The sequence below is a fragment of the Prionailurus bengalensis genome, chromosome E4, assembly GCF_016509475.1.
Source record: "Prionailurus bengalensis isolate Pbe53 chromosome E4, Fcat_Pben_1.1_paternal_pri, whole genome shotgun sequence".
In the NCBI taxonomy this organism is placed as follows: Eukaryota; Metazoa; Chordata; class Mammalia; order Carnivora; family Felidae; genus Prionailurus; species Prionailurus bengalensis.
Genome location: NC_057360.1, coordinates 14,101,265 through 14,114,031, shown reverse-complemented (window position 1 = coordinate 14,114,031; position 12,767 = coordinate 14,101,265). Strand labels below are relative to the sequence as shown.

Sequence of the window (12,767 nt, the reverse complement as noted above, 5' to 3'; positions counted from 1 at the left end):
TGTATCTTATTAGGGTACATATACAAGATACATAAAGCACTTCTACAACTTAACACCCCAAACCAAATAATCCAATTTAAAAATGGGCAGAGGAACTGATTAGACATTTTTCCAAGGAAGATATACAGATAGCCAACAGACACATGAAAAGATGCTCAACATCACTAATCATCAAGGAAATGCAAATCAAAACCACAATGAAATATCAGTTTACACCTGTCAGAATGGCTCCAAGCAAAAACAGAAGAAATAATGAGTACTAGTGAAGATGTAGAGAAACAGGAAGCCCCATGCAGTGTTGGTGGGAAAGCAGCCTGGTATAGCCACTGAGGAAAACATTATGGAGATTCCTCAAAAAATTTAAAATAGAATTACCATATGATCCAGTAATTCCACTAAATGGTATTTGCCCAACAGAAACAAAAACACAATTCGAAAAGATATATGCACTTTTATGTTTATTGCAGTATTACTTACACAAGTCAAGATATGGTAACAACCCAAATTTCCACTGATAGATAAATTAATAAAGATGTTTTACACACACACACACACACACACACACACACACACACACACACACACTGGATCATTAGTCATTAAAAAGAATGAAATCTTGCCATTTGCAACAACATGGATGGACCTAGAAGGTATTATGCTAACTGAAGTAAGTCAGGCAGAGAAAGACAAATACCATATGATTTCACTCACCTATGGAATTTAAGAAACAAAACAAATGAACACACAAAGATAAAAGAGACAAACAATAAAAAACATTCTTAAATAAAGAGAACCAACTGGTGGTTGCCAGAGAGGAGGTTGGTGGGGGAGGAGTGAAACAGATAAAGGGGATTAAGAGTACACATATCTTGATAAGCCCTGAGAAACGTACAGAATTGTACACCTGAAACCAATATAATACTGTATGCTAATTATACTTGAATTTTAAAAAATAAACTAAAAACATAAATTAAATTAAAAATATAAATAAATAAAAATTAAAATGTACTTATGAGAAACCATGTAAGGACTTGTAAGTTAATTTAAGCCTTTGGAGATATTCTTGGTGATAGGTACCTTAATTGGTTATATCTGCAATACTGAAAACATACCTATATATAATTCTTTAATTTGACGTAAGTCAAAAGTTTTAGGGCACCAAGTTATCTTCAAGGCACTCTAGAAGATATAAACATGAAAAAGCCTCCAATTTTCCTTGCGTAGGTAGTGAGATACATACACAAAACACAAATAACATAGAATAAGCTCTATAAGAGTAAATACATGAAGTATTGGTACTGCATCAAGATAAAAAGCTTCTGCACTACAAAGGAAACAATCAATAAAACTGAAAGGCAGCCTACAGAATGGGAGAAGATAATTTGCAAATGATGTATCTGATAAAGAGTTAACATCCAAGATCTGTAAAGAATTTACCATACTCAATGTCCAAAAACCAAATAACCCAGTTAAGAAATGGGCAAAAGACATGAATAGACATTTTTCCAAAGAAGACATCCAGATGGTTGGACAAAATAAATCAAAACCACAATGAGATACCACCTCACACCTGTCAAAATGGCTAAAATTAACAACACAAGAAACAACAGGTGTTGACAAGAATGTGGAGAAATGGGAACCCTCCTTGCACGATTGGTGAGAATGCAAACTGGTGCAGCCACTCTGGAGAACAGTATGGAGGTTCCTCAAGAAACTAAAAATGGAACTACCTTATGATCCATCAACTGCACTACTATGTATTTATTCAAAGGATACAAAAATACAGATTCAAAGGGGTACATGCACCCCAATGTTTATAGCAGCACTATCAACAATAGCCAAACTATGGAGAGAACCCAAATGTCCATCAACTGATGAATGGATGAAGAAGATGCGTGTGTGCATGCGTGTGTGTGTGTATGTGTGTGTGTATATATATATAATATATAATATGGGAATATTACTGAGACATAAAAAAAGAATGAAATCTTTCCATTTGCAATGACGTGGATGGAGCTAGAATATATAATGCTAAATGAAATAAGTCAACCAGACAAAGACAAATACCATATGATTTATTACATGTGGAGTTTAAGAAACAAAACAAGTGAACATCGGTAAAGGGTGGGGGAGAGAAGAGAGGGAAACAAACCACAAGAGATCCTTAATGATACAGAACAAACTGAGGGTTGATGGAGGGAGGCAAGTAGGAGATGGGCTAGATGGGTGATGGGTACTAAGAGGGCACTTGTGATGAGCAATGGGTGCTGTATGTAAGTGATGAATCACCAAATTTTACTCCTAAAACCAATATTGCACTGTGTTAACTAGAATTTAATTTAAAAAAAAAGAATAAATATATGAAGATATAAAAGAAAGCTAAAAAAAAGAGCTTCTGTTCCAAATGTAGGATATTAATTACCTTATATCTTCTTACTCTGTGTGTGTGTTTGTTGTTAATTATATAAATTTCTATTACACACAAGTCATTGTGGAAGGTTTTGCCAAACATACACATTAGGTTTATTCAGTTTAATTTTCTAAGACCTAATGATTTTAAAATGGTATAATAAGAGGTTTAAATTTTTGTAAAAGAGTTTGCCGCTGCCTTGGCTTGAGCAGTGCGGGACTGTCAGGGCCGAGACGCGTCCTCCGCCCGCAGCAGCCATGAGCACCCCAGCAGTGCCCCGGGAGCTACAACTGCCCCCGAGCCAGAGGGCCCAGCCCGAGTTCAGAGAACAAAGAAGACAGAAACTCAAGGAACATATGTTAAAAAGAAAAACGTTTTTTGCATACAAGGAGGAAAATCACATATCCAGTAGAGACGAGAAAGTGATGACCTCTGAGGGCCAGGTCCATGAAGAGACAAAAGTTCTGAAATTTAAAACAAAAATGGCTGGTAAAGAAAATGTCAGTAGACCTCCCGGGAGCAAAAATAATATAACAATGGAAAAAAATTGTATTCCTTTAAGGCCTTCTAATGAACTAACCAATTCAACTATAGCAATTGATACACCTAATTCTGAGGATAATAATCAAACTGGGCAGTTGGTACCAATTAAAGGTGACCCTCCAGGTCAACACATGACATTAAGCCAAGTGTTTCATCTTAAAAACAACAATAAAAAGAAACAAATAATGACAGAAAAGCCAAAGCAAGATGCTAACATGTCCAAGAAGCTTGTGTGTGGATCTTACTGTGGCCAAATTGTTCAGTCTAAGATTAATTCATTTAGAAAGCCTCTACAAATCAGAGATGAGAGTTCTGCAGCAATAAAGAAACTTTCGACTACAGTCCCTAAAGCTACAGAGCCTCTGCGCACAAACAGCAGCAGTGTGACAGCGAAAAGCGATAGAGCCTCTAACGTGACGACTACCACTAAACTTGTGAGCACTACAATTCAGAACAGACAGCTTCTGCGACCTCCTATTAGAAGTCACCGCGACAATGCTCAGGACGCTGTGAGACCAGGCATTGGTAGAAGCTCGGCCAATGTTACGATTCGGAAAGGACCTCTCGAGAAAGAGTTAGTGCAATTAAACACAGTTTCATCTAGTGACAAAACTGGTTCTCAGGATATAGAAAGAAAGAAGACACTAACAAGAAGCGTGAAGTCTGAAATCGTAGCCAGGCCTGTTTCATCTTCTAACACCAAACTGATAGAAAAGTCGAAAAACGTTGACCCTTGCAGGCATACAATAGCAAAAGCAACTATTGATAGATCAGCTCAGCCCAAAGAAACAGCAGAAGAGAGAAAAGCTCGTCTGAGTGAGTAGAAAGCTGGCAAAAGTAAAGTCCTGAAAAGGCCTCCTAGCTCAGGAGTTACCCAGCCGGAGCCTCAAGGGCAACACGAAAACCCAGCTGGGTCCTTTTGGACTACCATGGTAGAAGAAGATGAACAAAGATTATTTACCGAAAAAGTGAACAAGACATTTTCTGAATGCCTAAACCTGATTAGTGAGGGATGCCCAAAAGAAGAAATATTGGTCATACTGAATGACCTGATTAAAAATATTCCAGATGCCAAAAAGCTTGTTAAATATTGGATATGCCTTGCACGTATTGAACCACTCACAAGTCCTATTGAAAACATTATCACAATCTATGAGAAAGCCATTCTGGCGGGCGCTCAGCCTATTGAAGAGATGCGACATACCATAGCAGATATTCTGACAATGAAGAGTCAAGAAAAAGTTAAATATGGAGAAAATGTTGAGGAAGCTTGTGCAACCAAGGAATACATCCATGAAGTCAGCACTGAAGATAGAGAGGTTAATCTAGAGTCAGGAAAACCAGAAATGGAAAAGAAAACTAGAAATGTGGTATTCCAGGATGATGAAAAAGAGCAAGATGACAAAACAAACGATTCAACCAATGATGTTAAAACCCCCAGTACAGAAACCAGGGGGAGTTGCTTAATTAAATATAATGTGTCTACTACACCATACCTACAAAGTGTAAAAAAGAAGATACAGTTTGACAATACAGATTCTACATTTAAAGAGCTAAAGTTTCTAACACCAGTGAGACATTCTCGACGTATTCAAGAGAAGACTTCTAAATTGCCAGATATGTTAAAAGACCATTATCCTTGTGTGTCTTCATTGGAACAATTAACAGAGTTGGGAGGTGAAACCGATGCTTTCGTATGCCGTCCCAATTCAGCACTATGCCCGATGTTCTCAGAGCCTGGAACAGCAGAAGAGAAATAAAGTGATGATGAGAAATGGGGTTTTTATTGTCCAGCTTGTTGTGGCTTTGCGTCTCTCTTAGGAGTGGGCCAAGTACCTAAGTATTCATGGCAGTAAGCTCTCTTACTGATGTTCAATACCTTATAGCAGGTATTGCCTTCTGGGCAGCAGAGAGCTAATCCTACCTTTTCGATCTTAGCAGAGGGAGTTTCTAAGATGGTAAATTTATCAAGTAGTTTACTATATTCCTTGGTTATAAACAGGTTTCATCATAATGTTGACTTATTCACTTTTAATTGTCTTGAGATAAATTTTTAGTCATTAAATATAAGTACAGTAATGCTGCATCATCAGAAAAGGTGTTCTAGATAAAATTGATATATTTGCATAGGCTTGTTCTTGAAATGTATAATATACATGCCAGCCTGTAAACAGAATGCTGACTTTTCATTGCCTTTCCTTGATTCTATAGATCAGTCGAAAAGTCAGTAATTGTAATGTGTAGAGTGACTCCCTTCAAATGTGAAGACATGGAAGATTTAGCTTGCTTTTCCACCCAGTTGTCGTTACCCAGACTGCTGTGGTCTGTTGTGCTTTGGCTCTTCACTATCGTTTCCCATCAGTGCTAGTGAGTCTGTAGTCTCTGTTGGCTTCTTTCTTTTTTATTGTAGCTGAGGTCACCAGGAAGGGTAATTAACTGAATACCCCATGTCTAAGAGCAGATACTTTGTACTAAGAAAGAAAAGGTGTCGAACTCAGTAGGTATTTGAAACTTTCAATCTGAGTTTCTTTCTTTAGTTCCTTTTGTAACTTGACTATCTAAAATGCTACAATTTTAAATTTTATCATTTCACTTGATATAGTTGGAATTAGAGCAGGAATATATAATGTTATTCTAATGTAGGTAGAATTTCTAAAATAACTAATAGTTTCTTATAAAAACTTTCCTGTTAAGTCATGTCCCTTGAAACGTGATAGTTATATGCGATAAACAGTTTCTTCTCCCCACACATAAATATCACCAATAAAATTGTTTTGTAAGTCTCTGAACTAATTCTTAAATACATCGCCTACCAATTCTACAGCTTCAAAGATATGTTAGTTTTAAAACTGTGTGTAATATAAATGTGCTTAAGAATCACATAGTCTGGGGGCGCCTGGGTGGCGCAGTCGGTTAAGCGTCCGACTTCAGCCAGGTCACGATCTCACGGTCCGGGAGTTCGAGCCCCGCGTCAGGCTCTGGGCTGATGGCTCAGAGCCTGCAGCCTGTTTCCGATTCTGTGTCTCCCTCTCTCTCTGCCCCTCCCCCGTTCATGCTCTGTCTCTCTCTGTCCCAAAAATAAATAAAAAACATTGAAAAAAAAATTTAATAAAAAAGAATCACATAGTCTTATGTTCACTCATTCCATTTGTACAATAGCACCTATCTTTGTTCTATAATAGTTTTGTGTCCTAGAGAGGATTTTTAGTCTTTTATAAACTGTGTACCTAATATTTATAAATAAATATATCTGTATTTCGAAAAAAAATTTTTTTGTAAAAATAAGAGTACAATGAAATTCACTGAAAGAAAAAAACCCATATTACCTTTTAGCTCAAAATTTATTCTGCATATTCATTTCTATACACATACACATACAATAAAAGATTCAAATAATAAAAGAGAGTGCCAAGGGGGCATGTGACGATTTTCCAAATAAGTCCTATGCATAGTAATTGCTCCAAATGTTCAAAGAAAAGAAAGATTATTTTGGTCTAATGTGACTTAAGATTTTCACAGAAAACTTGAAAAGAGGTTAAGCTGTAATAAAGGAAGACAACCAAATGCATTCCAAGAGAATGGAGTAGTATTAGCAAAGCCAGGAGGTAGAAAAATGAGGCATGTAGGGAAGTTGTGGAAAGTAAAACTATTATGGTGGAATTATATAATCATAGACTCAGGTTTGTAAAATGACCTTAAAAGCCATCTAGTACAATAACTGTATGTTGAGGCCAATTATGAAGAATTTGGCCACTACCTTAGAGGCAGCAAAAATATTCAAAGTTTCAGAACCAGCAAATGGCATGATCAAAGCAGTGATTTAGTAAAAATTACCTCCCTGAAATGGGTAGTATTGACTCTTAAGCAAGGAAGACAGGAAACAGCCAGCTTCAACCCCCTCCCTCTGACTGTTGGAGTCCTGCCCAACCTTCAAAGTCAATCAGGTACCATTTCTGGATTATGCCTTCTTAGAAGGTTCCAGTTATCTTTCTTTCCCAGGAACTCCGAAAGCTCTTGGTCTGTGCCTGAATTATATAAACAGGACTTCATTATAGGCAGGTCTCTAACTCCCCTCCAACAACTTATGCTCCTTGATGGCTGATGGTGTGTTGCATAGATCTTAGTATCTTTACCTCTCTCACCACTGACATTACCTAGCCCAGTGTTTAGAGTGGTTTCTTATGAAATATTTATGAAATCATAGTTTGATACCAAGGTTATTTTTAACTAGATTATGAATGGTTTTCTGCAACAGGGAATTTAAATAATTTGACAAAGTGTGCCACAGACATGTGCTGCAGCAAGAGTACAGTACACAGTGGTCAGTCTGGCTAGAGCACAGAGCTAGGGAATAGGATAGAGAAATAGTGACAATAGAATAGGCTCAAGAGGTAATCAGAAGATAGATTCTACAGGACCTTGGAAACCAAACTAATGAATTTAGACTTTATTCTGAAAATAACAGGGCGACCCAGAAAGAATGATAATGAACAAGACAAGAGGCAGGGAGACTGTTGTAGTAACCCAGGCAAGAGAAGGCTAACTTTAGTACATTAGTGATGATGACAGGAAGAAATAGACAAATTCAAAAGCTATTACAGAGGCAGAATCAAATGGACTTGGTAAAGATGGTGGGAAACAAAGATGAGAAGAAGGAGTAGAGAGATGCTCAGGTTTCTGGTTTGAACAACTGGGAGGTACCATCCACAGAGAGAAAGAACAATGGAGGAGGAGTAAATTCTAAGATCACATGATGAGTTTAATTTAGGAATATTTGGTTGAGGTTTCCATAGGCTATACAAGTAAAGATGCCTAGTATGTAGTAGGATATGGTACACAGTCCAGGAAAAAGCTCTGGAATACAGTTCAAGATTTAGAATCATCAGAAAAAGGTGGTAAATGAAACCATTGTAGTGGGAGGTATCGGTCAGGGATGGTGCAGTGAGAAAAGAAGAAGATCTATTAAAAAATAGTGATAAAAAAAACAGTTTTTAAGCCATGATCAGAGGATAAAGAGCTCCAAAATAAAACTGAGAAGGAGTGGCTAGAACAGAAAGGGAAACCAGGAGCCAGTGGAGGGGTACTGAAGCAAAGGGACAGACCTCAACAAGAAATGGTTAAGGTATAAAATGACTCAGAATTGTCTATTGGATTAACTGTTTGTCTCAGCCAAAAGCAGTCTCAGTACAGTAGTGTGGTAGAAACAGGACTGCAGTAGGCTGAAAAGTGAAAAAGAAGTGAGAAAGAAAAAAGGAGAGTCGCAAAGATGGACTCTAAGTCAATCCATAGAGGGTTCAAGTGAATCAAGGAAATGGAGTCCCTCAGAGACACAGATTCCATGGCAAATGTTAGGGTATGCCTCTCCCTGCACCACTATGCTTAGATTGTAGAGGAGGCTTGGAATTAGATGAAATGTTAGTAGTAATGATGATAGAAAAATGCTAGTAAAATGGCAACATACGGACTAAAGCAGTTTAAGGGAAAGGCCCATCCTTTACACTCTGGTGACAGAGCATTCAAAGAGTTGACTGCATACTCCTAAAACTTCGGATTTGCTTAGCAGCAGCTAACAAAGTTATCTCCTTCTTCTCTTCCAGTAGCTACCACTGTACCACCACCAACCCACCAGTAAAGTATGGCTCACTGATGAAGGACTCAGAGCAATCAGTTGGATTCACCATACTCTAGGACTATACTATCCAATACAGTTGCTGGTAGCCAAATGTGGCTATATAAATCAAAACTAATTAATTAAAATTTAATTTAATTTTCATTTCATTTTATTTCTTCTGTTTTGTGAGCCACATTTAAGCTATGCAATAGATACACGTGCCTGGTGGCTACTGTATTGGACAGAACAGATTATAAAGTTTCCACTCGTTCAGAAAGTTCTATTGGACAACATCACTCTGGAGTTAAGAAGCTCTTTCAGAATGTTCTTTTACATTATCCCAAGAAGATTATGAACACTTGCTGAGAGTCCCAAGAGTGCAGCTTATCACATGCCAGCCTGGCTCCATCCAATCAGATTGAAGCCAAAAGGAGAAGAAAACTACATGATGTCAATTCCCCCTGCAGGGTATTTAGTGAAGTCATCACAAGCTAAATATTATGCAAGAACACCCTCCAGAACCTGGGGGCTTATCAAAGAAGAATGACTCACTTCTTAAGATCCATTTTTTTTTTCAACGTTTATTTATTTTTGGGACAGAGAGAGACAGAGCATGAACGGGGGAGGGGCAGAGAGAGAGGGAGACACAGAATCGGAAACAGGCTCCAGGCTCTGAGCCATCAGCCCAGAGCCTGATGCGGGGCTCGAACTCACGGACCGCGAGATCGTGACCTGGCTGAAGTCGGACACTTAACCGACTGCGCCACCTAGGCGCCCCTCTTAAGATCCATTTTGAGGATGAAGATAAAGTTCAACATAACAGATTTGAGAATGAAAGCGCAAAGTTGAAGTCTGCTTATTTTTAAAATGGTCCTTGAAACAGAATTCATAACTTATTTGAATTGGTGATACTAATGATGCCCTTATGAGTTGTTCAACCCTGTATTTCTACCTGGTACTAGTCCCAGTAAGCAAGCAATTCCTGAATTTGCATAAGAATCAAAAGAACAATCTTGCTACAATACCTAAATTTTGATTCCACAAGCGAGAGAACATTCTCATGTAAGAATAGGAACTAGAAACCCTATTATGATAGAATGCAGTTATGTATTGGAGGGGGAAAAAAAGAACAAAAAAGGAAAAACCCAGATTGCATTGGAATTTGATGCCAAGGTTCCCATATACCACCTTCAGAAAAATGGCAACAGAGACATTCCAGAGGATCAAGAAAGAGATAAAATGAATATTACAACCAACAGAATTTTCATGGTACTCATGTAACAAGAACTGAAATCTGCACACTATATCATTTCAACCATGAAAAAAACAGGTGTTGAGATCTATCCACCCAGCAGATTGAAAAGCAAACCTTGGGCTGCTGCTGGTGGCATAGAGATATTACTATAACGGTCTGTATCTGGAGCCCATTTTTCTCTTAAACCACTGAACTTCATAAGTCTCAGTAACTCAGAAAGGCAAATTGTGCCCATAGAACAAACAAAGAAGAACACAAGAACGTGAAAGTTCACTTCCCAAGGCATTCTGCTAACACATTTGCTTTTCTACTCAAATATAGCAGGATAACAGAAAATGAGAAGTGAATAAAAGAACAACTGGACTAGCTTTTGCTTTCTTAAATAACAAGAACTAGTATTGTGTAAAAAAAAAAAAAAAAAAAAAAAAAAAAAAACAGAATGTAGGGTTGTTTTTTTTTTCCCCCAACAGAGAAGAATGGTAAGTTAAAATCTTTAAGTCATGAGGAAAGTTGACATTTTCTCCTGAAATATAGGACTTTTAGGTTCAGAAACTATATTACAGTTGAAAGATCAAGCTTTCAGAAATCAGGAAATTCCAAAGCAAGCCTACAGCAGTGCTTACTTGGACACATTACACATGGTACATATTTTACGGTCCACGTTTAACAAATAGCTGGGAGATGAAAAAAAAGTTCCACACATTCAGCAGAGCAGAATAAGGTCTATAGCAGAAGGGAGAAGTTTGAGATGTTCTGAATGCTACTCTGAGAACTAATATTCTGTTAATTTAGTTTTAACAATTTGTTTTTTTTTTTTTAATTTTTAGAACAACAGTCATCCCAGTTGAAAAAAAGTATATGTGTGTGTGTGTGTGTGTGTGTGTGTGTGTGTGTAAAATGCTATGTCTATCACCATCCTATAAATCTGAGAGGTGCCCCCCTCTTTTGGCAACTCTCTAAAAATCTCATGAAATAAATGCTTATTTTTCCTCAACTCCAGACCTTAATTTTCTATCTTTGGAACTTAAAAATACTTACATAATTGTCTTCAAATACGGCTTGACTTTTCTTCTTTGATGGAAACAGCATTCCTGCCAACTTTAAAATTTATAGCTACAACCATACTTTTTTAATTTTTAAAAGTACAAAAAAATACCACAACCTCTTGAGATTTTGAAATGAACATTTCTTCATATTCATAATTATCCCATGTCATACTGAAATAAACTCCAGCTCAGCATACAAATGGAAAGAACATTTACCTCTGAGTCTCATTTGGAGACAATATCAGCAACTAAAAAAAATTCCAGTAGCAATCATACTCCAGGCATCATAAATTTCATAATAAAGTAAAATGGTACAACTAGTAATCAAATTCCTCTGTGTATCTCTCTCTCTCTCTCTCTCCTTCCTCACTCTGTGTGTGTGTGTGTGTGTGTGTGTAACTCTCACTTTTACAGGCTACACCACAGTTTTCAAAAGCACTTTCATATAACTTCAATAATCTGATCTTCCAACAACCCTCAAAGGTACACAAGACAGGGATTACTTATTACTCCATTTGATAGAGCAGTAAACCGAGATACAGAAAGGCTAAACGACTTGCCAAAACCCAAAGCTCACCAGTGACAAACCCTGGGGAAAAATATCCAGACTGTTGATTCCCAGATCAGTCCCTTAAAAGAAAGTTTAGATGTGCAGTTTAAATTAGATGAAAAATGTGTAAAGTTGCTAGGTTTCTAAAGCAGTTTGAACAATGCTTTTTTCTCCATCATAAATGTTCATAGTCTATGTCACTGCTGGAAAAGTGGGGCAGTCACCTGGATTACAGAGAGACTGCATCAAAAGGCTGAATTTGAAAGTATTTACATTTGCAAAACTACATGCCTTTGAAAATCCAGTCCATATAATACTGTATTTGAACATCTTCTGAGGTAGAAAATACTGAAATTTACTGGAGAAAATAAACACTGGACCATTTATCTTTAAAAATAAATAAAAGAGTAATCTAGGGGGAAATGGTTCCAGAAGACTATAGGGGTGAAATTTAAATCATAGTACTGATTACAAAACTTGTTCAAAAAAACGTGAATCCTTCCAAACTCATTATGATTTTTTTTTACGTTTCTTCCTTAAATCAGGTACCACAACAGGGCAGCATTGCAACATCCTTTTCACTTTTAAGTTATGGTGTCAAGTTTACATCTACATCTGCTACATTTTCATAAGAACCTAACTGGCATTTGTAACCAATAAAAATCAGTATTAAAGGCAGCATTCTCATTATTTCAAATGACTCAAGGGTTTGCAGTTCTTTTTGATTCCTCAAAGAAGCAAGTGAAGTAAGTGAAGAATGTGTCAGCATAACTTTTTACATGTGTTTCTCTCTACTTTTCAATTATTGGGCAAGCTCCTAAAAACAAAAAGAAAATTATTTTTCTTTTTCTTATATATTTTGCCCCTAGCAACTAGTGTAGAGCTCGGCACAGGCCACATGGTGTTCACAGACTATGCTGGAAACCGGGCAGAAATTCTCAGGTTCCCCCTCCAAGCCCAGGGATAGAGAAGCATATCAGAGTCTCGATTTCTTCCCACCAGTGATTTCACAGAAGGAATTGAGCAGTACATATGGTGACACCCACAGGGGTTAAAAGGGAGGGAAACAGGTCTGTGTGAAGCGCCTGTGGAGAAAATACCTATCTTGAAGCTGGAGTTGGTAGCGTGGCTAAAAAGACAACTGACCAAAGGAACATATTAATCACTGTGTTCTAACAACTTTACACACAGGTCACGGACAGAAAATAGTTGAGAAAAACTAATTTACCACACAATGGATGCAAAATATACATAAACCCTTGGTTAAGCCATCACAAGGACAGCCAACTTTAGAATGAGACAATTGTCTGTTGGATAATTAGGCCTTTGCTCCCTAAAACATGTCTATAAAT

The 12,767-nt window shown here is 37.3% G+C and overlaps 1 protein-coding gene and 1 pseudogene across 7 annotated transcripts in view; one reads left to right on the top strand and one right to left on the bottom strand.

Moving 5' to 3' along the window:
* The window catches only part of DNM3 (dynamin 3), a 557,387-nt gene that overhangs the window by 316,640 nt on the left and 227,980 nt on the right, over positions 1-12,767 (bottom strand). The gene's annotated exons all lie outside the window — the stretch shown is intronic.
* On the top strand, positions 2,602-4,739 carry LOC122476381 (annotated as a pseudogene).